The sequence below is a fragment of the Lutra lutra genome, chromosome 16, assembly GCF_902655055.1.
Source record: "Lutra lutra chromosome 16, mLutLut1.2, whole genome shotgun sequence".
Classification (NCBI taxonomy): domain Eukaryota; kingdom Metazoa; phylum Chordata; class Mammalia; order Carnivora; family Mustelidae; genus Lutra; species Lutra lutra.
In genome coordinates, this window is record NC_062293.1 from 27,685,413 (window position 1) to 27,706,907 (window position 21,495).

At 39.9% G+C, this 21,495-nt stretch overlaps 1 long non-coding RNA gene across 1 annotated transcript; it reads left to right on the forward strand.

The window, feature by feature from the left end:
• The first annotated feature begins 850 nt into the window (after window positions 1-850).
• LOC125086946 (uncharacterized) lies at window positions 851-16,151 on the forward strand. Its single transcript, XR_007123316.1, has 3 exons — window positions 851-1,041; window positions 5,518-5,612; window positions 16,074-16,151. It is a non-coding gene; the product is annotated as an uncharacterized LOC125086946 (long non-coding RNA).
• The last annotated feature ends 5,344 nt before the right edge of the window (window positions 16,152-21,495 follow it).

Sequence of the window (21,495 nt, forward strand, 5' to 3'; positions counted from 1 at the left end):
TCTTTGCAATACATAGACTATTTCTTTACATATTATAATTTTGAGTAGAATAAAATAAAAATAAAATAATAATCAGTGCTTCTGGAAGGCTCCTTCTGATCATGGTAAATATGGGAAGGTGATAGGACAAGGTGCAAAGGAACCACACACATCAGTTAAGAGACGGTTGTAATAGCTGAGCTTGAGGGGGTCAGAACTGCACAAAGGCAGTGACAGATGGGGATGGGGATGTTTACAACTTCTTTTCTTTCTTATAAAGAAGGAAAAGGTAGACTAAAGTCTCTGTGATAAGTAGTTTCTAAAATGTCTCCCAATGATCCCAGTCTCTTAGCATTTAAGTTCTTGGGCAATCCCCTCTCTTTGATTAGGGGTTGGACTAGTGACTTGCTTCTAAAGAATGGAATAGAATAGACTTGCTCTAAAGAATGGCAACAGTGATGGGGTGTCACACAGACTGTTATAAAAGACTAACTTCATTCTTGATCTTTTTTTTTTTTTTTAAGATTTTATTTATTTATTTATTTGACAGGCAGAGAGGCAGGCAGAGAGAGGAGGAAGTAGGCTCCCTGCTGAACAGAGAGCCCGATGCGGGGCTTGATCCCAGGACCCTGGGATCACGACCTGAGCTGAAGGCAGAGGCTTTAACCCACTGAGCCACCCAGGTGCCCCGATCCTTCTCTTTTCTTATTGTATCTGTCTGTCTATCTATCTGTCCATTTATCTGTCCATCTGGAACTTCTCCTTCACCAATTCTGGTGGAGCAAGATGCCATGATATAAATTGCTCTAAGAACTGAGACCCTCAGTTTGGTTGCCAAAGAAGAGGTGAATTCTGCCAAGGACCACATGAGTGAGCTTGGAAACCAATTTTTCCCTCGTTGAGCCTTGAGATGACTATAGTGCTAGCTGACATCCTTGTTTTAGCTTCGTGAGAGTCGCTGAACCGGAAGGCACAACTAAGCTAGGACTGGATTCCTGACCCACAGAAACTGTGGGATGATAAATTTTGTTGGTTTAAGCTACTAACTTCTGGAGTAATTTGGTATGTAATAATTGATGACTAATAATAGTGTCTAATTTACTTCCCCCTCAGTGCGTCCAAGAAATAATGCATTAAATATCTTTTTGAGAATTTTGATGCTTAGGACAAGATAAATGTATCTCTTTGGTTTTCTTTCAGTCTGATTTACAATAGCATTTCATTATTTGAATAGCTTGTGATGATTTTAGGGCTTCCACAGACATCTATGATAATATTATGACCTGGCCTTTATTATCTCTATGTTACACTGAAGAAACTTTGGCTCAGTATAGTCAGAAGATCTAATAATCACAACTGTCAGGGAAAAGAGATTGATCAAGAGAGAGCTGGGTCTAACTCCCAGCCATGAACACAAGAGGGCATCACCCCTGAAATGACGTAACGTTTAATGCTATGAAAATCATGGCAGAGGCAACTTTTGTTCACCAAATACAGGGCTCTCCACATTGCTCAGGCCTCCTTTAGTCATACAGAGGTACTGTATTGATACGAATTCTAGCTAATTCCCTGTAAACGGAAGTGGCCTTCCCACCTCTGGGCTGAATCATCCTAATCCTGGTGCCCAAACCTTCACTGCTCTCTTCTCCGGCAACTCTGACTTCAGAGGCCCTGCTTCCAGAGGGCACAGACATGGAATGGTAGGGCTTCTGCCAGCCTGAATCCCTGAATACAGTGTGAGTCAAAACTCCCTGCTCACTCCTGATATGTATACACCACGAGTAAGAGATCAACCTTTTGATGTTACACCACTGAAATTTTAGAGCTCAATTGTATTGCTGAATAAACTTACTTATCCTAAATACAGCACAGAACTGAACAAAGATAATTCCAAATGAGCAGGAAAAGTTGTATTCTCTCCTTTACCTGAAGAGATATAGTGTGTGTTACTCTCCTAAAGTAGATTTCCTCCCTTCTTCCTGCCTGCCTGCTTGCCTGCCTGCCCCTCCCTTCCTTCCTTCCTTTATTCCCTTTTCTTTCAAGTCAAGCAACATATAGTGTTTTATTAGTTTCAGAGGTAGAGTTTGGTGATTCATCAGTTGTGTATAACACCCAGTGATCAACACATCACGTGTCTTCCTTAATGCCCATCATCCAGTTACCCCATCCCCCCACTCCTCTCTGCTCCAGCAACCCTCAGTTTGTTTCCTGAAGTTCAGAATCTCTTAGAGTTTGTCTCCCTCTCTAATTTTATCTTATTATGGTCATCTGTTTTCTTTCTTAAATTCCACATATGAAATCATATATTTGTCTTTCTCTGACTGACTTACCTCACTTAGCATAATAACCTCTGATGCTAGCCACATCGTTGCAAATGGCAAGATTTCATTCTTTTTGATGCCATAGTAATATTCCATTATAGATATAAAATATTTAATATATATATATATACATAGATTTTCTTAAAAACTGTTTAATGACATCCCTTCATCTTCAAATTCTGACATACACCATATCACAACTTCAGTTACTGGTCACCACTCTCACACCTGTTGAATGATAGCAGGTAGACCACTTCCTAAAAAAGGACAGGGTTGGCTCTGTGGGGGCCTACTGCAGTTGCACAGAGCCTGGCTTCAGAAGGACCTATGCTTAGAGTTTAGTGTTCTGTTGTTGCTGTCTTGAAATTCTTAATAATTTTACCTTTGAATTTGCGTCAACAAACAGAGCCCAATAAAGTAATGGAACTTAAGCTTGGCCCTCTTAGCTCACATGGTCCTGGCTCTAAATGCCTCTTCAGGACAAATTCTCAGCTCCCCTTACCTTTGTCCTCTCCCTTGCCTAGCCTCTCCTTCCTCATGCTGGTGTCCTTGCTACATTCTGGTCCTGGCATAGATGGGAGCTAGGCACAGATATTCCATGGCTTCTAGGGTAAGGGTGGGGCTTAGTAGTTACTGCCCATGCCCTGAGAGCTCAGTGGTGAGTAAGTGGAGAGCTTCTTACCTGTCCCCAGTCCAGGTGCCAAGGGCATCCAGATATGCAGGTTACAACACCCTTGGCGGTTGCCCATACATGGGACTGAGAAGATGGGCCTGTGGGAGGGGAGAGATCTTGCTCAACTTCTCAAGATGCTTTCCTGGCCAATGCATGGTAAGTGGTTCAAGCTGCTGTTAGGCAAAGCAAGTGTGCACATGACCTATATCATCCGGCAGAGCCTGGGTGCCTGAGAGATCCTGGCTCACCCTACAAATATCCTCACGCCTAAGGGGTGCTTCCTTGGATTGCTCCATGCCTGAAAGCATCCCCTGTCCCTCATGACAGCCTTCCTGAGTCTGGCTTGTAATTTTCATTTCTGCCAGTTCCAGGCAGTCTCTGGGGATAAGCCACAAATCAGAATTGTATAATTTCAGTGATTCTGCATACAAGTTAAATGCTCTGATATTTGCATTTAGAAGTGGTATTTCATGATACAAAGATGGAAAGATCCATGCTGATCATTTAAAATTGTAACTTTCCTTTATTTAGAATTGAATAGCAAATAAAGGGGGGGGGCACAAAGGGGAGGAAAAACTTTATATTTTAATATTTCTAATGACATTTTTCCCTTGATTTTTGAATAAGGGGATCAGCCTTGTTATTTTGCACTGAGTCCTGCAAATTATGTAGCAGGTCTTGAGGAAGAACCAGCATTGGAAAACAAAAATAAAAACAAAACAAAACAAAAAAACAAAACTAAGAGGTGAATAAATCACACAACAGTGTGATTTCTTCCAATACAAATCTCCCATTGTAAACTCCTGGTGCCTTAAGATGCTGTTGAGTTGTCCAAATCTCTTTAAAAATCACAACAACCTAGAGCTGGCTTTACCAAGCCACCTCTGAAGTCTTTCTGCTTTGAATTGGGTCCAGCCATACACAAAAGGCTTACATCTCTTCCTTAACTATAATGCTAAAATAAAACATACGAGGTCTAAAAAGGAATTGCTGAATGGGTTTACAGATCCTGGTAGCAGTGGGAAGTCACAAAGAAAGACAAAAGAGTCTTTTGCTTCATACCTACTTTTGAAATTCCATCCCTCCAGCTCCTCTGTGCGTCTTTCTTGCAAAGGGCAGACTTTATTTCTGCCAAAATCTTTGCAACAGAGCCAACAGAATTTATCTCAAGCTTGGCAGCCAATATACATTATCCACAGGTTTCTGGCTAAACTATTAAAATTAATCAGGTGGCAAACTTTCATTTTAGCAGTTCTAATAAACAAGAGAACCAGATTCCCAGGGGGTAGAAATGTCAGTAAATACAGCAGCTTTAAAAGGAAGAAATTCTTCAAAATGTCTTAGGATGTACGCAAGTTTTAGTCAAATGGACCTACACTACAGTTACAGTGGAGGCAAAACCATTCATTTTTACTGAGGCATGTTTCACTGCGAGCAGAGTCAACCCCATTCCCATACAGAATTTAAAGCAAACTTTCAGGTTGCTGGAGAAGATGTTCTATTTGCAGGGAGGGAACGGGGTGGGCGGGGGAGGGGGCAGGGAGAGTCTTTATGGATATTGTTTTCCTCGGGGGACACTGAAATAATACTGAAGTTAGGACTTCAAGTCATAGACCCGATGCTAGATTTTTAGAAGGCACACGTGACAGAAACAGGAATGCTCGGCAAATGTTTCAGGTGTTCTCAGATTTCCAGCACTTGTGCCGTGAAGCAGATCCATACGTAACCTGTGTATTACTTCCAGGCTAAGGCACGGAAGAGCCATGTGAATTCTCCAGGCTTCTCTCTTCCCCCGTAGCAGTGACAGGTTGGATTACAGACTTCACTCCATTTGGATTCCTGAGAGACCACATAGAGCACGCCCCTGCCTAACTGTGTTGGCTATGCAGTGTGGAAAGGCAGCAAGCACTTGTGCAAAGGCCCTGGCGCTTAGAGGTTAATTTGTAATGCAGTATATCTAGCCTGTCCTAATTAATGATAAAATCAGTACCCGTGGTGGGATGTGGTCCCTGAAAAACTAAAAATGATAAGGGGGCAAGGCCACTAAGCAAACGGGCTGGAGTTAATAGCCATCCTTGCTCTGCAATGGCCAGACATTTGATAAAACTGTGCTCTGCGGTAACTTCCAAGGGAGATGGTACAACGGATGAACTATAGCTCTGGGGGAATGGTGGGGAAAACAAAATGATTGTAGTGTGTATTTGTGGTTATTTTCTGCATTTGCCTTGGGATTACAGAAAGAAAGAGAGAAACCCACAAAAGAGCTGGCTGGTTGCAAAGAGAAATAGAAGCAAATAGAAAAATTCCAGAAATGCATGACCTGCCAATATTGAGAAAGACAAATTTGAATGACAATTCCAACCTTTAGGAAAGATTAGTTGAAGGCCATGACCTTCAAAACAGCTGTCAAAATCCTTCAATGGATTAATGTACCACAGGAGAAATACCAGATTAAGGATATGATATTCAGAAAAGCTTATCAATTGATTAATTATTTCAGGGCAAAGCTCCTATTAAGCAAGTCCCTTCTACCTACTATTTCAGGCAAACCCACTTTTAACTGTCAGGAGACAGAAGTTTTGGTGTCAAGAAGATAAAGAAATGTAACAAATGTGAGGACCAAGTTTCTAAAAAGGCCTGTATGTAATGGGGACGGCGGTATTCCTTGTACCTGGAAATGACAGGAAACAAACAAATATGAAGTCTACTATATCTCTGAGTGACAGGCTTGGGCTAGCACATCTGGGGCCACAACCTTCTAATGGATAAGGGCTGCAGTACCTCAACAGTCATTTTTGTATGTGGTACAGAGGATAAGGGACCACAGAGAACCTCCCAGACCGGTGCACAGGGATCACAGAAAACAATGAATCGGAGTACTCCAACCAGAAAGCACAATCAGAGCCAAATTGAAAATTCCTCCCCATCCTTGGGGGTGCTGTTCTTGACAACATTGGCCCAGCGGTGTTGCAGCACAGACCTGAGTGCTGCATTGCATGACTCCAATTTTAATCCCTCACTGTGGTTTTCTGGCACCTTGTATCAGATGTGTGCTGGAGGGCTGTGGATTTCCTGTCTATGTAACTAACAGGAACCTAGACGATGAAGAATGACCACTCAATTTGATGCCAAGGCTATTATGCATTGCTAGAAACCCTGACGTTTGGGTTCTTTATATTGGGAGGAGAGAAGCATGTTCTAGGTGTGGGAACAAGAAAGTAGAGAGATTTTTGGCTACCTGAAAAATAAGCTGTCATATGACTAATTATATATTAAAGACTATAATACCAAACTTAAGAGTTTCCAGTACTCTTCCTCTGCTGTAGTGACCAATGGCATATCCAGTGGTGGAAATTTCCATCAGCTAGTATCCCTGAGGGAGCACGTGAAGGAGTTCTCTACCTCTACACCCATATAACTGCTTTGCCTAAGTAATATGGGAAAGATTCATGGAGTTAAACCGAGATTTGGGGGTTAATTTATTACCACCACATAATCTAACTTAACCTGACTAATACAACAAGATATGTGGAATATAATTTCTAATGAACAGAAAAGAGTGAAAATGAAACCAGGGAGTTTCAATAGTAGAGTGAGTTCATCACTAGTGAAAAGGATGAGGGAACGGGCCTCAAATGTGGAATCCAGCAGACCCGATTTGAATCTGTTCTCTCTTTTTTTTTTTTTTTTTTTGATTTAATAAAAGCAAACACCAGTTTACTGTAGGCACCAAAGCAAGCAAATTTATCATGGACTTATCTGTTTTAGTCTGTATAGAGCTCTTGGTTCAGATCAAAAAAATCAAAAGTGATCACTGAAAAAGACAAAACTTCCAAGAATTTGCTCTTGTTATATATATACACACAAGGTTCCCTACAGGGAAATTGAAAGACATGGCATCATACAGGAAATCAATCCTAGTTACACAATTCACTGCCTACACACCTCCAAGCAAGAAACCTTTGGGAGCCCTCATCATAAGCATGTAATCATTGATTGAATTAGAAATGGAATATAAAATAATATTAATTCTTCATAGAAGTGTGTATTTTTTAGATTCTCTAAAAGCCTCAGATTTAAGAAAAATTGTTATGAGTTTCTATATTTATAATTTGAGATTAAAAAGATAATACTTCAGTATTTTACTTAAGTATTTAAGTAAATAGAAATAACTAAGAAAAATAATTTGATTTTAAGGCATATTTAGACAGCCTCTAAAACCTGAGATATTTAATTTGGTTTTCATTTTTTAAATACAAAAATAATTTTTTCAATGTTGACAAGTAATCATAATAAAATAAGCATGTAAAATACAGATTCTGCTCTCCATCTAAATAGTAGAAATTCCGCTACAGATATTTTATCTCTTTAGATCCCTAAGTACATTAATCTTTAAATATAAATTCTGATTTAAGTACAGGAATGCTTAAAAAACAGAGTACCACCCTGGCTTTATTATTACAATCCCGCATATCTAGGAAAAATTAGAAAATATTTCTTTTTTTTTTAATTTTTAATTTAATTTTTTTTTCTTAAATTTTATTTTTTATAAACATATATTTTTATCCCCAGGGGTACAGGTCTGCGAATCGCCAGGTTTACATACTTCACAGCACTCACCATAGCACATACCCTCCCCAATATCCTTAACCCCACCCCCCCTCTCCCAACCCCCCTCCCCCCATCAACCCTCAGTTTGTTTTGTGAGATTAAGTGTCACTTATGGTTTGTCTCCCTCCCAATCCCATCTTGTTTCATTTATTCTTCCCCTACCCCCTTAACCCACCATGTTGCATCTCCTCTCCCTCATATCAGGGAGATCATATGATAGTTGTCTTTCTCCGATTGACTTATTTCGCTAAGCATGATACCCTCTAGTTCCATCCATGTCGTCGCAAATGGCAAGATTTCATTTCTTTTGATGGCTGCATAGTATTCCATTGTGTATATATACCACATCTTCTTTATCCATTCGTCTGTTGATGGACATCTAGGTTCTTTCCATAGTTTGGCTATTGTAGACATTGCTGCTATAAACATTCGGGTGCACGTGCCCCTTCGGATCACTACGTTTGTATCTTTAGGGTAAATACCCAGCAGTGCAATTGCAGGGTCATAGGGTAGTTCTATTTTCAACATTTTGAGGAACCTCCATGCTGTTTTCCAGAGTGGTTGCACCAGCTTGCATTCCAACCAAAAGTGTAGGAGGGTTCCCCTCTCTCCGCCTCCTTGCCAGCATCTGTCATTTCCTGACTTGCTAATTTTAGCCATTCTGACTGGTGTGAGGTGATATCTCATTGTGGTTTTGATTTGTATTTCCCTGATGCCGAGTGATATGGAGCACTTTTTCATGTGTCTGTTGGCCATCTGGATGTCTTCTTTGCAGAAATATCTGTTCATGTCCTCTGCCCATTTCGTGATTGGATTATTTGTTCTTTGGGTGTTGAGTTTGCTAAGTTCTTCATAGATTTTGGACACTAGCCCTTTATCTGATATGTCATTTGCAAATATCTTCTCCCATTCTGTCAGTTGTCTTTTGGTTTTGTTAACTGTTTCCTTTGCTGTGCAAAAGCTTTTGATCTTGATAAAATCCCAAAAGTTCATTTTTGCCCTTGCTTCCCTTGCCTTTGGTGATGTTCCTAGGAAGATGTTGCTGCGGCTGAGGTCGAAGAGGTTGCCTGCCTGTGTTCTCCTCGAGGATTTTGATGGATTCCTTTCTCACATTGAGATCCTTCATCCATTTTGAGTCTATTTTCGTGTGTGGTGTAAGGAAATGATCCAATTTCATTTTTCTGCATGTGGCTGTCCAACTTTCCCAACACAATTTATTGAAGAGGCTGTCTTTTTTCCATTGGACATTCTTTCCTGCTTTGTCGAAGACGAGTTGACCATAGAGTTGAGGGTCTATTTCTGGGCTCTCTATTCTGTTCCATTGATCTGTGTGTCTGTTTTTGTGCCAGTACCATGCTGTCTTGATGATGACAGCTTTGTAATAGAGCTTGAAGTCCGGAATTGTGATGCCACCAACTTTGGCTTTCTTTTTCAATATTCCTTTGGCTATTCGAGGTCTTTTCTGGTTCCATATAAATTTTAGGATTATTTGTTCCATTTCTTTGAAAAAAATGGATGGTACTTTGATAGGAATTGCATTAAATGTGTAGATTGCTTTAGGTAGCATAGACATTTTCACAATATTTATTCTTCCAATCCAGGAGCATGGAACATTTTTCCATTTTTTGTGTCTTCCTCAATTTCTTTCATGAGTACTTTATAGTTTTCTGAGTATAGATTCTTAGTCTCTTTGGTTAGGTTTATTCCCAGGTATCTTATAGTTTTGGGTGCAATTGTAAATGGGATGGACTCCTTAATTTCTCTTTCTTCTGTCTTGTTGTTGGTGTAGAGAAATGCAACTGATTTCTGTGCATTGATTTTATATCCTGACACTTTACTGAATTCCTGTACAAGTTCTAGCAGTTTTGGAGTGGAGTCTTTTGGGTTTTCCACATAGAGTATCATATGATCTGCGAAGAGTGATAGTTTGACTTCTTCTTTGCTGATTTGGATGCCTTTAATTTCCTTTTGTTGTCTGATTGCTGAGGCTAGGACTTCTAGTAATATGTTGAATAGCAGTGGTGATAACGGACATCCCTGCCGTGTTCCTGACCTTAGCGGAAAAGCTTTCAGTTTTTCTCCATTGAGAATGATATTTGCGGCGGGTTTTTCATAGATGGCTTTGATAATATTGAGGTATGTGCCGTCTATCCCTACACTTTGAAGAGTTTTGATCAGGAAGGGATGCTGTACTTTGTCAAATGCTTTTTCAGCATCTATGGAGAGTATCATATGGTTCTTGTTCTTTCTTTTATTAATGTGTTCTATCACATTGATTGATTTGCGGATGTTGAACCAGCCTTGCAGCCCTGGAATAAATCCCACTTGGTCGTGGTGAATAATCCTTTTAATGTACTGTTGAATCCTATTGGCTAGTATTTTGGTGAGAATTTTTGCATCTGTGTTCATCAAGGATATTGGTCTGTAGTTCTCTTTTTTGATGGGATCCTTGTCTGGTTTTGGGATCAAGGTGATGCTGGCCTCATAAAATGAGTTTGGAAGTTTTCCTTCTATTTCTATTTTTTGGAACAGTTTCAGGAGAATAGGAATTAGTTCTTCTTTAAGTATTTGGTAGAATTCCCCCGGGAAGCCATATGGCCCTGGGCTTTTGTTTGTTTGGAGATTTTTGATGACTGTTTCAATCTCCTTACTGCTTATGGGTCTGTTCAGGCTTTCCATTTCTTCCTGGTTCAGTTGTGGTAGTTTATATGTCTCTAGGAATGCATCCGTTTCTTCCAGATTGTCAAATTTGTTGGCGTAGAGTTGCTTATAGTATGTTCTTATAATTGTCTGTATTTCTTTGGTGTTCGTTGTGATCTCTCCTCTTTCATTCATGATTTTATTTATTTGGGTCCTTTCTCTTTTCTTTTTGATAAGTCTGGCCAGGGGCTTATCAATCTTATTAATTCTTTCAAAGAACCAGCTCCTAGTTTCGTTGATTTGTTCTATTGTTTTTTTGGTTTCTATGTCATTGATTTCTGCTCTGATCTTTATTTCTCTTCTCCTGCTGGGTTTAGGGTTTCTTTCTTGTTCTTTCTCCAGCTCCTTTAGGTGTCGGGTTAGGTTGTGTACCTGAGACCTTTCTTGTTACTTGAGAAAGGCTTGTACCGCTATATATTTTCCTCTCAGGACTGCCTTTGTTGTGTCCCACAGATTCTGAACCGTTGTGTTTTCATTATCATTTGTTTCCATAAATTTTTTCAATTCTTCTTTAATTTCCTGGTTGACCCATTCATTCTTTAGAAGGATGCTGTTTAGTCTCCATGTATTTGGGTTCTTTCCAAATTTCCTCTTGTGATTGAGTTCTAGCTTTAGAGCATTGTGGTCTGAAAATATGCAGGGAATGATCCCTATCTTTTGATACCGGTTGAGACTTGATTTAGGACCAAGAATGTGATCTATTCTGGAGAATGTTCCATGTGAACTAGAGAGGAATGTGTATTCTGTTGCTTTGGGATGAAATGTTCTGAATATATCTGTGATGTCTATCTGGTCCAGTGTGTCATTTAAGGCCTTGATTTCCTTGTTGATCTTTTGCTTGGATGATCTGTCCATTTCAGTGAGGGGAGTGTTAAAATCCCCTACTATTATTGTATTCTTGTCGATGTGTTTCTTTGATTTTGTTATTAATTGGTTTATATAGTTGGCTGCTCCCACGTTAGGGGCATAGATATTTAAAATTGTTAGATCTTCTTGTTGGACAGTTCCTTTGAGTATGATATAGTGTCCTTCCTCATCTCTTATTATAGTCTTTGGCTTAAAATCTAATTGATCTGATATAAGGATTGCCACTCCTGCTTTCTTCTGATGTCCATTAGCATGGTAAATTCTTTTCCACCCCCTCACTTTAAACCTGGAGGTGTCTTCGGGTGTAAGATGAGTTTCTTGTAGGCAACATATAGATGGGTTTTGTTTTTATCCATTCTGATACCCTGTGTCTTTTGATTGGGGCATTTAGCCCATTAACATTCAGGGTAAGTATTGAGAGATATGAATTTAGTGCCATTGTATTGCCTGTAAGGTGACTGTTATTGTATATTGTCTCTGTTTCTTTCTGATCTACTACTTTGAGGGTCTCTCATTGCTTAGAGGACCCCTTTCAATATTTCCTGTAGAGCTGGTTTGGTATTTGCAAATTCTTTCAGTTTTTGTTTGTCCTGGAAGCTTTTAATCTCTCCTTCTATTTTCAATGATAGCCTAGCTGGATATAGTATTCTTGGCTGCATGTTTTTCTCATTTAGTACTCTGAATATATCATGCCAGCTCTTTCTGGCCTGCCAGGTCTCTGTGGATAAGTCTGCTGCCAATCTAATATTTTTACCATTGTACGTTACAGACTTCTTTTCCAGGGCTGCTTTCAGGATCTTTTCTTTGTCACTAAGACTTGTCAATTTTACTATTAGGTGACGGGGTGTGGACCTATTCTTATTGATTTTGAGGGGGTTCTCTGAACCTCTTGAATTTTGATGCTTATTCCCTTTGCCATATTGGGGAAATTCTCTCCAATAATTCTCTCCAACATACCTTATGCTCCCCTCTCTGTTTCCTCTTCTTCTGGAATCCCAATTATTCTAATGATGTTTCGTCTTATGGTGTCACTTATCTCTCGAATTCTCCCCTCGTGGTCCAGTAGCTGTTTGTCCCTCTTTTGCTCAGCTTCTTTATTCTCTGTCATTTGGTCTTCTATATCGCTAATTCTTTCTTCTGCCTCGTTTATCCTAGCAGTGAGAGCCTCCATTTTTGATTGCACCTCACTAATAGCTTTTTTGATTGCAACTTGGTTAGATTTTAGTTCTTTTATTTCTCCAGAAAGGGCTTTTATATCTCCCGAGAGGGTTGCTTTAATATCTTCCATGCCTTTTTCAAGCCCGGCTAGAACCTTGAGAATCATCATTCTGAACTCTATATCTGACATATTACCAATGTCTGTATTGATTAGGTCCCTAGCCTTTGGTATTGCCTCTTGTTCTTTTTTTTTTGTTGTCAATTTTTCTGCCTTGTCATTTGTCCAGATAAGAGTATATGAAGGAGCAAGTAAAATACTAAAAGGGTGGCAACAACCCCAGGAAAATATGCTTTAGCCAAATCAGAAGAGATCCCAAATCATGAGGGGGGAGAAAGGGGATAAAAAGGGGTTCAGAAAGAAAAAAAAAAAAAGAAACTATTAAAAAAAGAAAGCCGATAAAAAATATAAAAAGGATATATATATATATATATATATATATATATATATATATATATATTAGATAAACTATTTAAAAAAACGTTAAAAAAGAAAACGGTAAATGTTAAAAAAATTTAGCAGAAGAAGAGAAAAAAAAATTGAAAAAGAAAAAAAAATTAAATTAACTGCAAGGCTAAAGAATCATGGGGAGAAAGCCATGAGTTCCGTGCTTTGCTTTCTTCTCCTCTGGAATTCCGCCGCTCTCCTTGGTATTGAAACTGCACTCCTTGGTAGGTGAACTTGGTCCTGGCTGGGTTTCTCATTGATCTTCTGGGGGAGGGGCCTGTTGTAGTGATTCTCAAGCGTCTTTGCCCCAGGCGGAGTTGCACTGCCCTTACCCAGGGGTCCGGGCTGAGTAATCCGCTCGGGTTTGCTGGGTTTGCTTTCGTGAGCTTTTGTTCCCTGAGCACTTTCCGTAGAGTTCTGGAAGACGGGAATGAAGATGGCGGCCTCCCGGTCTCCGGCCCGGAGGAGCCGAGAGCCCGGGGCCCCACTCCTCAGTGCGCCCTCAGAGAACAGCGCCAAATGACTCCCGTCACCCTGGCCTCCAGCCGCGCTCTGAGCTGACCGAGCCTGGGACCGGTTCAAGGTAACCCTGAGCTGAGAGTCACTCCTCGGCTCTGTCTCTGTAGCCGGCTTCCCCGTTCTAATACCGGTAAGCTCTGTGACCCTGTGGGACCTGAGGCCGCGCTGACCCCGCCTGGGCTTCACCCCAGTTAAGCCTCTGGAGTGATGTCCCTCAGAGGAACAGACTTTTAAAAGTCCTGATTTTGTGTTCAGTTGCTCCGCCGCTCGCCGGGAGCCGGTCCCTCCCCCCGCGGTCTATCTTCCAGTCGCTTTGGATTCACTTCTCCGCCAGTCCTACCTTTCAGATAGTGGTTGATTTTCTGTTTCTAGAATCGCTGTTCTTCTTCTCTTCAATCTCCCGTTGGATTTGTAGGTGTTTGCAATCTTTAGATAAGCTATTTAGCTGATCTCCCGCTACCTGAAGTAGTCTCAGCCTGCTACTTCTCCGCCACCTTGACTCCTCTAGCGAATCTGTTCTCTTTTATCTCAATAATTCTATGACATTGTACTTGTTATTTAAACTCTTTAGGACTAATATCCTCACATGTAAAGTGGGGGTAATGAAACTTGCCTCAGGTTGTTATAAGGATTAAATACATAATTTTATACAAAGGAATCAATGCAATGACTACACAAATGCCAGCTACTTTTCCTTCTTACTCCTTCCCTCACCAGCCCTACCATTCCTTACTGGATGAACATGGTAAAAAAAAATTCATTAAATGAGGCATAGGAATGCCTCCAAAAATTCAATTGCATTTCAGAGAAAGGTCAGAGAGATAACACAAATTCTTGAAGTGACTGGGCATAAAACTGTTGAATTGGTGTCAAATTCTAGTGAACTTGAAAGCTCATAACTTTAAAGCAAATTATAAGACAAAACAAAATGAAAGGAAAGAAAACAAACAAAAGCCCCAAGCAGGTCAAACAGAAAGAGTCAGTGGCTAGAAAATTTAGATTCAGCCATGGGTGTGTCAGTATCTACGCTAGAATGAGAGAAGCATTATATCTCTGACATCAGATTGCTTCGTCTGAATCCCAGTCCATCCACTAGCTTTGGAGCAAGTATCTGAACACCTCTGATACTCAGTTTCCTGTGTGTAAAATGGGAAAGATGATAGTTTCTGCTTCATAGGTTGCATGTGTCCTTCATACTGCCTGGTAGGTGTGACCACCTACCACCATCCATCATTACCATGGTTGGATATGGGGTCAATGCCAAGGGGGTTCTTGAAAGTCAGAAGAACTGGGATGAAATTAGTAGGCTGAGAATATGAATCTGTTAGTTTTATTTGAGAAGGTTTGGAAGCACTCTAAGCTACTTTTCTGATCCCTCGGTGTAGAGGCCAAGAAAAACAAGGCTGTACCCACCTCGAGTCTAGCCCTAACGTTGCCCTCCCCTCCATAAAACTGAAGGAGGCTGAGGTTGGGGCAGAAGAAAATGGAAACAAAGTTAAACCTAAATCTCACTAACAAGAACACTTGATAGGAGAAATGTGACATTCCACCAGGAAACTCCCAATTGTCGTCATGTTAGTGCCTCATCAGAAGGAGAAACGGCCTTGATTTAATAATAACCAGGCCTCCAATATCCTGATAGTCTTTTTTACCCTGATAGCCCTTCTGAACATCCCCTTTGTCCTCACCTACTGCTGAGCCAGCAGTCGTGGCCCAATTATCTAATTCTGAGTCCACTCCCACTCTGCCTTTAAAAACTCTGACTGTAATCTGGATCGGGGTCCAAGTCCCAACTCCGCTGTGTTGGGTATACTTGGGCCCAAGCTTAAGCATGTCACTTTGGGGTCCAAGTCCCTACTCTGCTGTATCGGGTATACTTGGGCCCAAGCTTAAGCTTGCAAATAAACCCTTGTGTGACTGCATCGGAGTTGGCTCCTTGGTGGTCTCTCGGACACAAAACTTGGGCATAACACTCGGTACATGCTCAACAAGCAGATACACTTTCAATTTTCATTCTTAAAAGAAGAAATTACCAAATTCATAACATGGAAACTGGAAGTTTAATGCTGACTTTGCTAAGGTTTCAAGAAATCTCTCAATAGTCACGGGGTAAAGGTAATGTTCTGAGACAGATACTATGGCTAACCATAAGTGATTGTTATTTATTAAACATATCTCTCATTTGTTGTGCAAGTATTTCACTGATCACCTAAGTCATTTTATCTTAACCCAGTAGGTGAACACTGTGTCATGTGCTGGGGATACATCTGTAAAAACAACAGACTCTAATCTTGGCCTTATGGCAGTTCACAACCAAAATCTCTAGAACAAATGAATCACTTTGGTTTGCCTGTATCTATTACTGTTCTTATCATCTTGCTCTGCCCTAATTTCTTTGACCCCCCCCCCCACAATAGCAATAGCTATCTCTCACTTGAGGGCAGTGAAAATGCCTTACTCATCTTGATAACAAGTGCTAAAAATAGATTATTTGATTAAAACTTGCTGAATGAATTAATGAATGAAATTAAATTAGCCTCAGAATAGCCTATGTATTTATATCCCCAATTTTATATATAAATATACGACTTGTTTTAAGCTTTGACTGATGAGTTCTGAGATTGGGTTGAGATTTGCATATATAATGCTTTTAAAACTTAAATTAAATAATGTTTGATTTCCTTAGTCTGAAATAGATTCAATTTTACTTTTTTATATTATGTTTCTTGATTTTATGCAGGTGCAGGAAGTCAGGTTGTCTTTCTGACTTAGAGTCAAATGATTTCACAAATTTTGTGTTGCAAATAATGTAAGCAAGGTAAGGAAAACCTACTCTGAACATTCATTTTCACTTTTAAATTAAATTGCAAAACATTGGCCTTGCCCAGATACATTAAGAATTTTTTCTCTTGAATATGTATTGCATTCAACAAATAGGCATGAGTACTGTCTGTATAAACATCCCTTCCCCTGAGACACCATAACCAACCACTATGAGGACAAGAGCTGGGTTGGGTTGGAATGGGATTTAGGTTCTACAGGGAGATAGCTGAGAGAAACTCCTGTCAAGGGCAATTGGAGGAAGTAAGTGTGGATATTAAATTCCAAGATTTGGAATAGGAGATCAACACTGGCTTCTTCTTCTTCTTCTTTTTTAAGATTTTACTTATTTATTTGACAGACAGAGATCACAAGTAGACAGAGAGAGAGAGAGGAGGGAGCAGGCTCCCTGCTAAGCAGAGAGCCCGAAGTGGGACTTGATCCCAGGACCCTGGGATCATGACCCAAACCAAAGGCAGAGGCTTTAACCCACTGAGCCACCCAGGTGCCCCCAACATTGGCTTCTTGAGGCCAAGAGATGAGTGTACCAGCAAAGATCTCATCACAATATAGAGACCTAGGTTCTTAATCTAGCTCAACCATGTATAACCCGTATTATTTGTATTTACTTTTTAAAGATTTTGTTTATTTGAAATAAAGCAAGAGAGAGACAGCATGAGCAGGGGGAGGAACAGAGGGAGAGGGAGAACCAGGCTCTCCACTGTGCAGGGAGACCGATGTGGGGCTTGATCCCAGGACCCTGGGATCATGACCTGAGCTGAAGGCAGACGGTTAACCGACTGAGCCACCTACGTGCCCCATATAATCCATATTATATTTAAGAAATTATTTAGCCACCCTGAGAACCAGTATTTGAACCTTAGTGAATTCATTAGGGTAGAGGCTCCCTGGCAGTCCATCAACTGTACTCTTTCCTGGTGACTTAATATATTTCTTCTCTGAAAACCCCATAGATGATATTTTTATTATGGCTCTGTTTTCATATTGCATTTCTAAATGAAACGTTTAAAACCAGCACTGATATGTACAACTAGAAAGAATGTGAAATGGCATGGCCTTCCCAGAAAATAATTCGCCAATAGGTTAAAAAAAACAAAAAACAAAAAAACGTTAAAGTGTGAATTTTACTTGTAGGAGTGTGACCTAATAACTGTTGTGATCAAGGATTTATACACCAGCCTTTTTATTACAGCATTATTTATAATGTGATATAACTTACAAATATAATTTAAATTTTAAATAGAAGAATAGTACAGGTAGGGCGCCTGGGTGGCTCAGTGGGTTAAGCCGCTGCCTTCGGCTCAGGTCATGATCTCAGGGTCCTGGGATCGAGTCCCACATCGGGCTCTCTGCTCGGCAAGAAGCCTGCTTCCCTCTCTCTCTCTCTGCCTTCCTCTCCATCTACTTGTGATCTCTGTCAAATAAATAAATAAAATCTTAAAAAAAAAAAAAGAATAGTACAGGTAAATGAAAGCATGTTATGCAGCCATCAAAAATTATAGTTACACAATATTTGAAGACATGTGGAAATAATTGTCATAGAGTATTACAAGAAAATAGATATTTTAAGTATTTTAATTCAAGTTCTATTTATTTATGTGCATATGCACTTTAAATGCATATGCCTATGCACTTTAATATGTAATATTAAAGAAAGAAATACACCAAAATATCAATGTGTGTTCCTGTTATGGGCTAAACTGTATCTTTCTAAAATTCATGTGTTGAAGTTCTAAATGCTAGTACCTTAGAATATAATTGTATTTGAAGATAAGGTCTTTAAAGAGGCAGAGTTAAGGGGTGCCTGGGTGGCTCAGTGGGTTAAAGCCTCTGCCTTCGGCTCAGGTCATGATCCCAGGGTCCTGGGATTGAGCCCCGCGTTGGGCTCTCTGCTCCGCAGGGAGCCTGCTTCCTCCCCTCTCTCTCTCTGCCTGCCTCTCTGCCTACTTGTGATATCTCTCTCTGTCAAATAAATAAAATCTTAAAAAAAAAAAAAAGAGGCAGAGTTAATTGAGGTCATTAGAGTGGGCCCTATCCAGTATGACTGGTGTCCTTACAAGAGGAAGAGAAGCACAGACAGACACACAAAGAAAGACCATGTGAAGGCACAGGAAGAAGGTTGTGTCATCTTCAAGTCAAGGAGAGAGGCCTCAAAGGAAACCAACTCTGCTAATGCCTTAATCTTGGGCTTCCAGCTCCTAGCATTGTAAGAAAATAGATTCCTGTTGTTTAAATCGCCTAGACTGTGGTACTTTGGTATGGCCACCCTAGCTAACTAATACGGTTCCTCTGGGAGGTAGACTTTTAAGTATTTTTTATTTCCTTTTTTTATACGTGTTTATGTAGTCTCCAGCATTTTTACCATGAGGCTAAGCCCTGAGTACAGACACTGTTTCCTTAGAGATAGGTATATTTTTTCCTCTTTCTTCCTGCTGAGTCAGCAGGTCCAGATTACACTTTTGTAAGTAGCTGACCAGTGTGTGTCTCCACAACTTGGCTGTGAGCCCTTGGAGGGAAAGACTTTGTTCGAATAAACTTTGTAATACCTCTACCTACTGTTGCAATTGGCACATATTAGACCTCACCCCTCCACCCCCCAAATGTGTGTGGAGTGATATTTAGGTGGTACTGATTTATAATGTGTTTGGTCTGTGCTCTACTATTATAGAACAGTTTACTCTGTAGCTATGGTGAACATTCTGAGTTTTGCATCACTTCTGCAAAAGCATCATTTATGGATGCTAAGTTGAGACTTCCCTTTAACATAAGGAAAAATTCAACCTGCTGTTCTTTTGGCTTCTTACTAGTGCTGCCTAGTTTTCACTCAAACTTTCCATCAGCAACCCCTTTCCTCCCATACCTCTTTACATTCTCTTTTCTTCCACTACCACTTAGTTTCACACACAAGCACACATGTTTTTGTCCAAAGGATGTGTCAAAGATACTTTGAGCTCAATAAAAAGCATTTCATATAAAAGAATACTGATCTAAGCCATAGACTAGAATAGAGTTTAGGGAAAGTAGAAGATCAAAAAAATAGGTTTCCTTGTCTATTTGGAGAGAGGGGAGGGGAGCTGGGAAAGAGGAAGAAATCAAGTATGAGAGCAGGCATCAATAAATAGTTCCTGCCTCATTTTAGTCACTTGGCAGAAGTAAATTAGTCTATTTTTCTGAAAAGGGCAGGAATCCCTTGGAGGTTTAGAATCAAGGCTAACCCTCTTCTTATCCACTGAATTTTTCCTTGAAAATGTCATTATTTTAAGACACTGATACATCTTTCTACCTACTTTTAAGCACCTACTAAATCAGGGTATTTTGCTTGTATAATATTCCTAATCCAGAAATCATGCCTGAAAATAGTAGTATCAGTATTAGACAAACCGATTCCAAAAGGTTAACTAGCTTACCTAAGGTAACAGGAAAATGTCTTTAGGGTAGGCAGTCATCTTAGATGAAGTTTCTAGGATCCTTCCAAGAACAGGTTCCAAGAAGAAGAAATCCTATTTATTGCAGATCTAACATGACATTTATTTTGCATACATAGTCTTGTTCAATATGCCTGGTATTGCTAACAGGTAGAAATTAGTATTGCTCTCTTACATGGCAGAAAAGATGGAAAAATCTGCCAATGAGCACAATTTTAACTAATAGAGCTGAGATTTGAGTCCATTTTCATCTGATTTGGATGAAATCTAAATAGAGACTTTTTGGAAATCATTAAGAGAGTGCCCTCAAGTAGAAAAAGTATGAGGAGTATAATACACTACACTATTACTGTCTCCAATTCAATGAATTTCTCTTGACTCATAGAGATAAGAGATAGTTCCATATCTCCAGCATGGGAGTAAAGCTAATGCACATTTTATTTTTAACAAGTTGTGCTGCTCTGCTTTTAAACACCAGCAAAAAAAGAGACTTAAGCTCAGATCATATATGAATAACATTTTCTCTGTTGCTGAGCAAGTAAGAATTTGACATTCACTGTTATCTAGGTTATGCTTTGTCTATATCTGATCAGTCTAATATGGTAGCCACTGGCATGTGTGGCTATTAAAATTAATTTAAACTAAATGAAGTTAAAAATTCAGTTTCTTAGATGGACCAGTCGCATTTCACATCCTGAAGAGCCAGACGTGGCTAATGGTTACCATACTGGACAGTGCAGGTGCAGAACCTTTCCATCATTGCAGAAATTTCTGTTGGAGAAATTAGTTGATATTAAAAACTTGCAGAGGGTTACAATGTCTTCTTTGCCAATAGAATATATACTACAAACAGCTGTTGTGTCAAACAAATGTCGTTGAGATCTTGCTTATTAATCTCCTCTATTCAGAAGGGATAATTTTTCAAGCTAAGTATCAAGACCAACTGGTAGATGAATGAATTATGAGAAGGAACCCAAGCAAAAATCATGGATTGAGACACCCGTATTCATCTTTATTTCATAAAAATCACAATCAGTGACCTATTAAGGCACTAAGAGATGAAAATTGGAGAACTTGCATAGCTTTCATTGGTTTGTTCATTTATTCTTGTAACAGTCATTCAACTTCTGCTGCAGATATGGGTATTACAGAATTTATAACCAAATACCCTCAAAGATTTCAGAATTAGTGGCAGGGGCAGAAATAGACAACTTTATCTGAAACTCAATGGGCTAACTGCCACTATCATAAGTATTTTGTTCATAGCATATGTTTTTCTGGGAGCTTGATTCAGGCTTACTCTAGATAATGAAGGAGAGGGAGGACAGAGCTGCTGGAGTGAATGCTGTCATGAGAAAAGGGTGGTTGTGCTGGTCATTCTTAGCTTGCCACCCCAAATCTGTTCACCAACTTCTGTCTTACTCTTTGCAAGAAGGGAGGCTGACCCCAATGGATGTATAACTTACAGCCCTTGCTGACTAGTTTCCAACAGAAGTTACCTGTCAGATATTAGAGATCAGGAGGGCAGAGCTTAGGTTATTCCTTCTCTTTCCATGGGAGGAGCTGGAACTCTCAAACGTTACAACTCCCAGGTCTAACTCTTAGCTGGAGATTCATAACCACAATCTCCTCTCCTGTCCCTTCAGCTATGGAGCTTTGCCCAGCTCTCAGCTCTGGGTGTTTCAACACTGCTTTTTTCCTTCCTTAACTCTACTCACATTAACTAGAAGGAGTCCCTTCATTAAAGTGTCTCCACTTGAAACATCTGGGTTTAATTCCATATCCATCCGGGAGCCTGACTTAATACCATGAAAGAAGAGAAGCCTGGTAGCTAAGAGTCAGAGAACGAGGACTTCTGAAGGATGGCATGTTTGAGGAGGATTTTAAAAAGCTGGA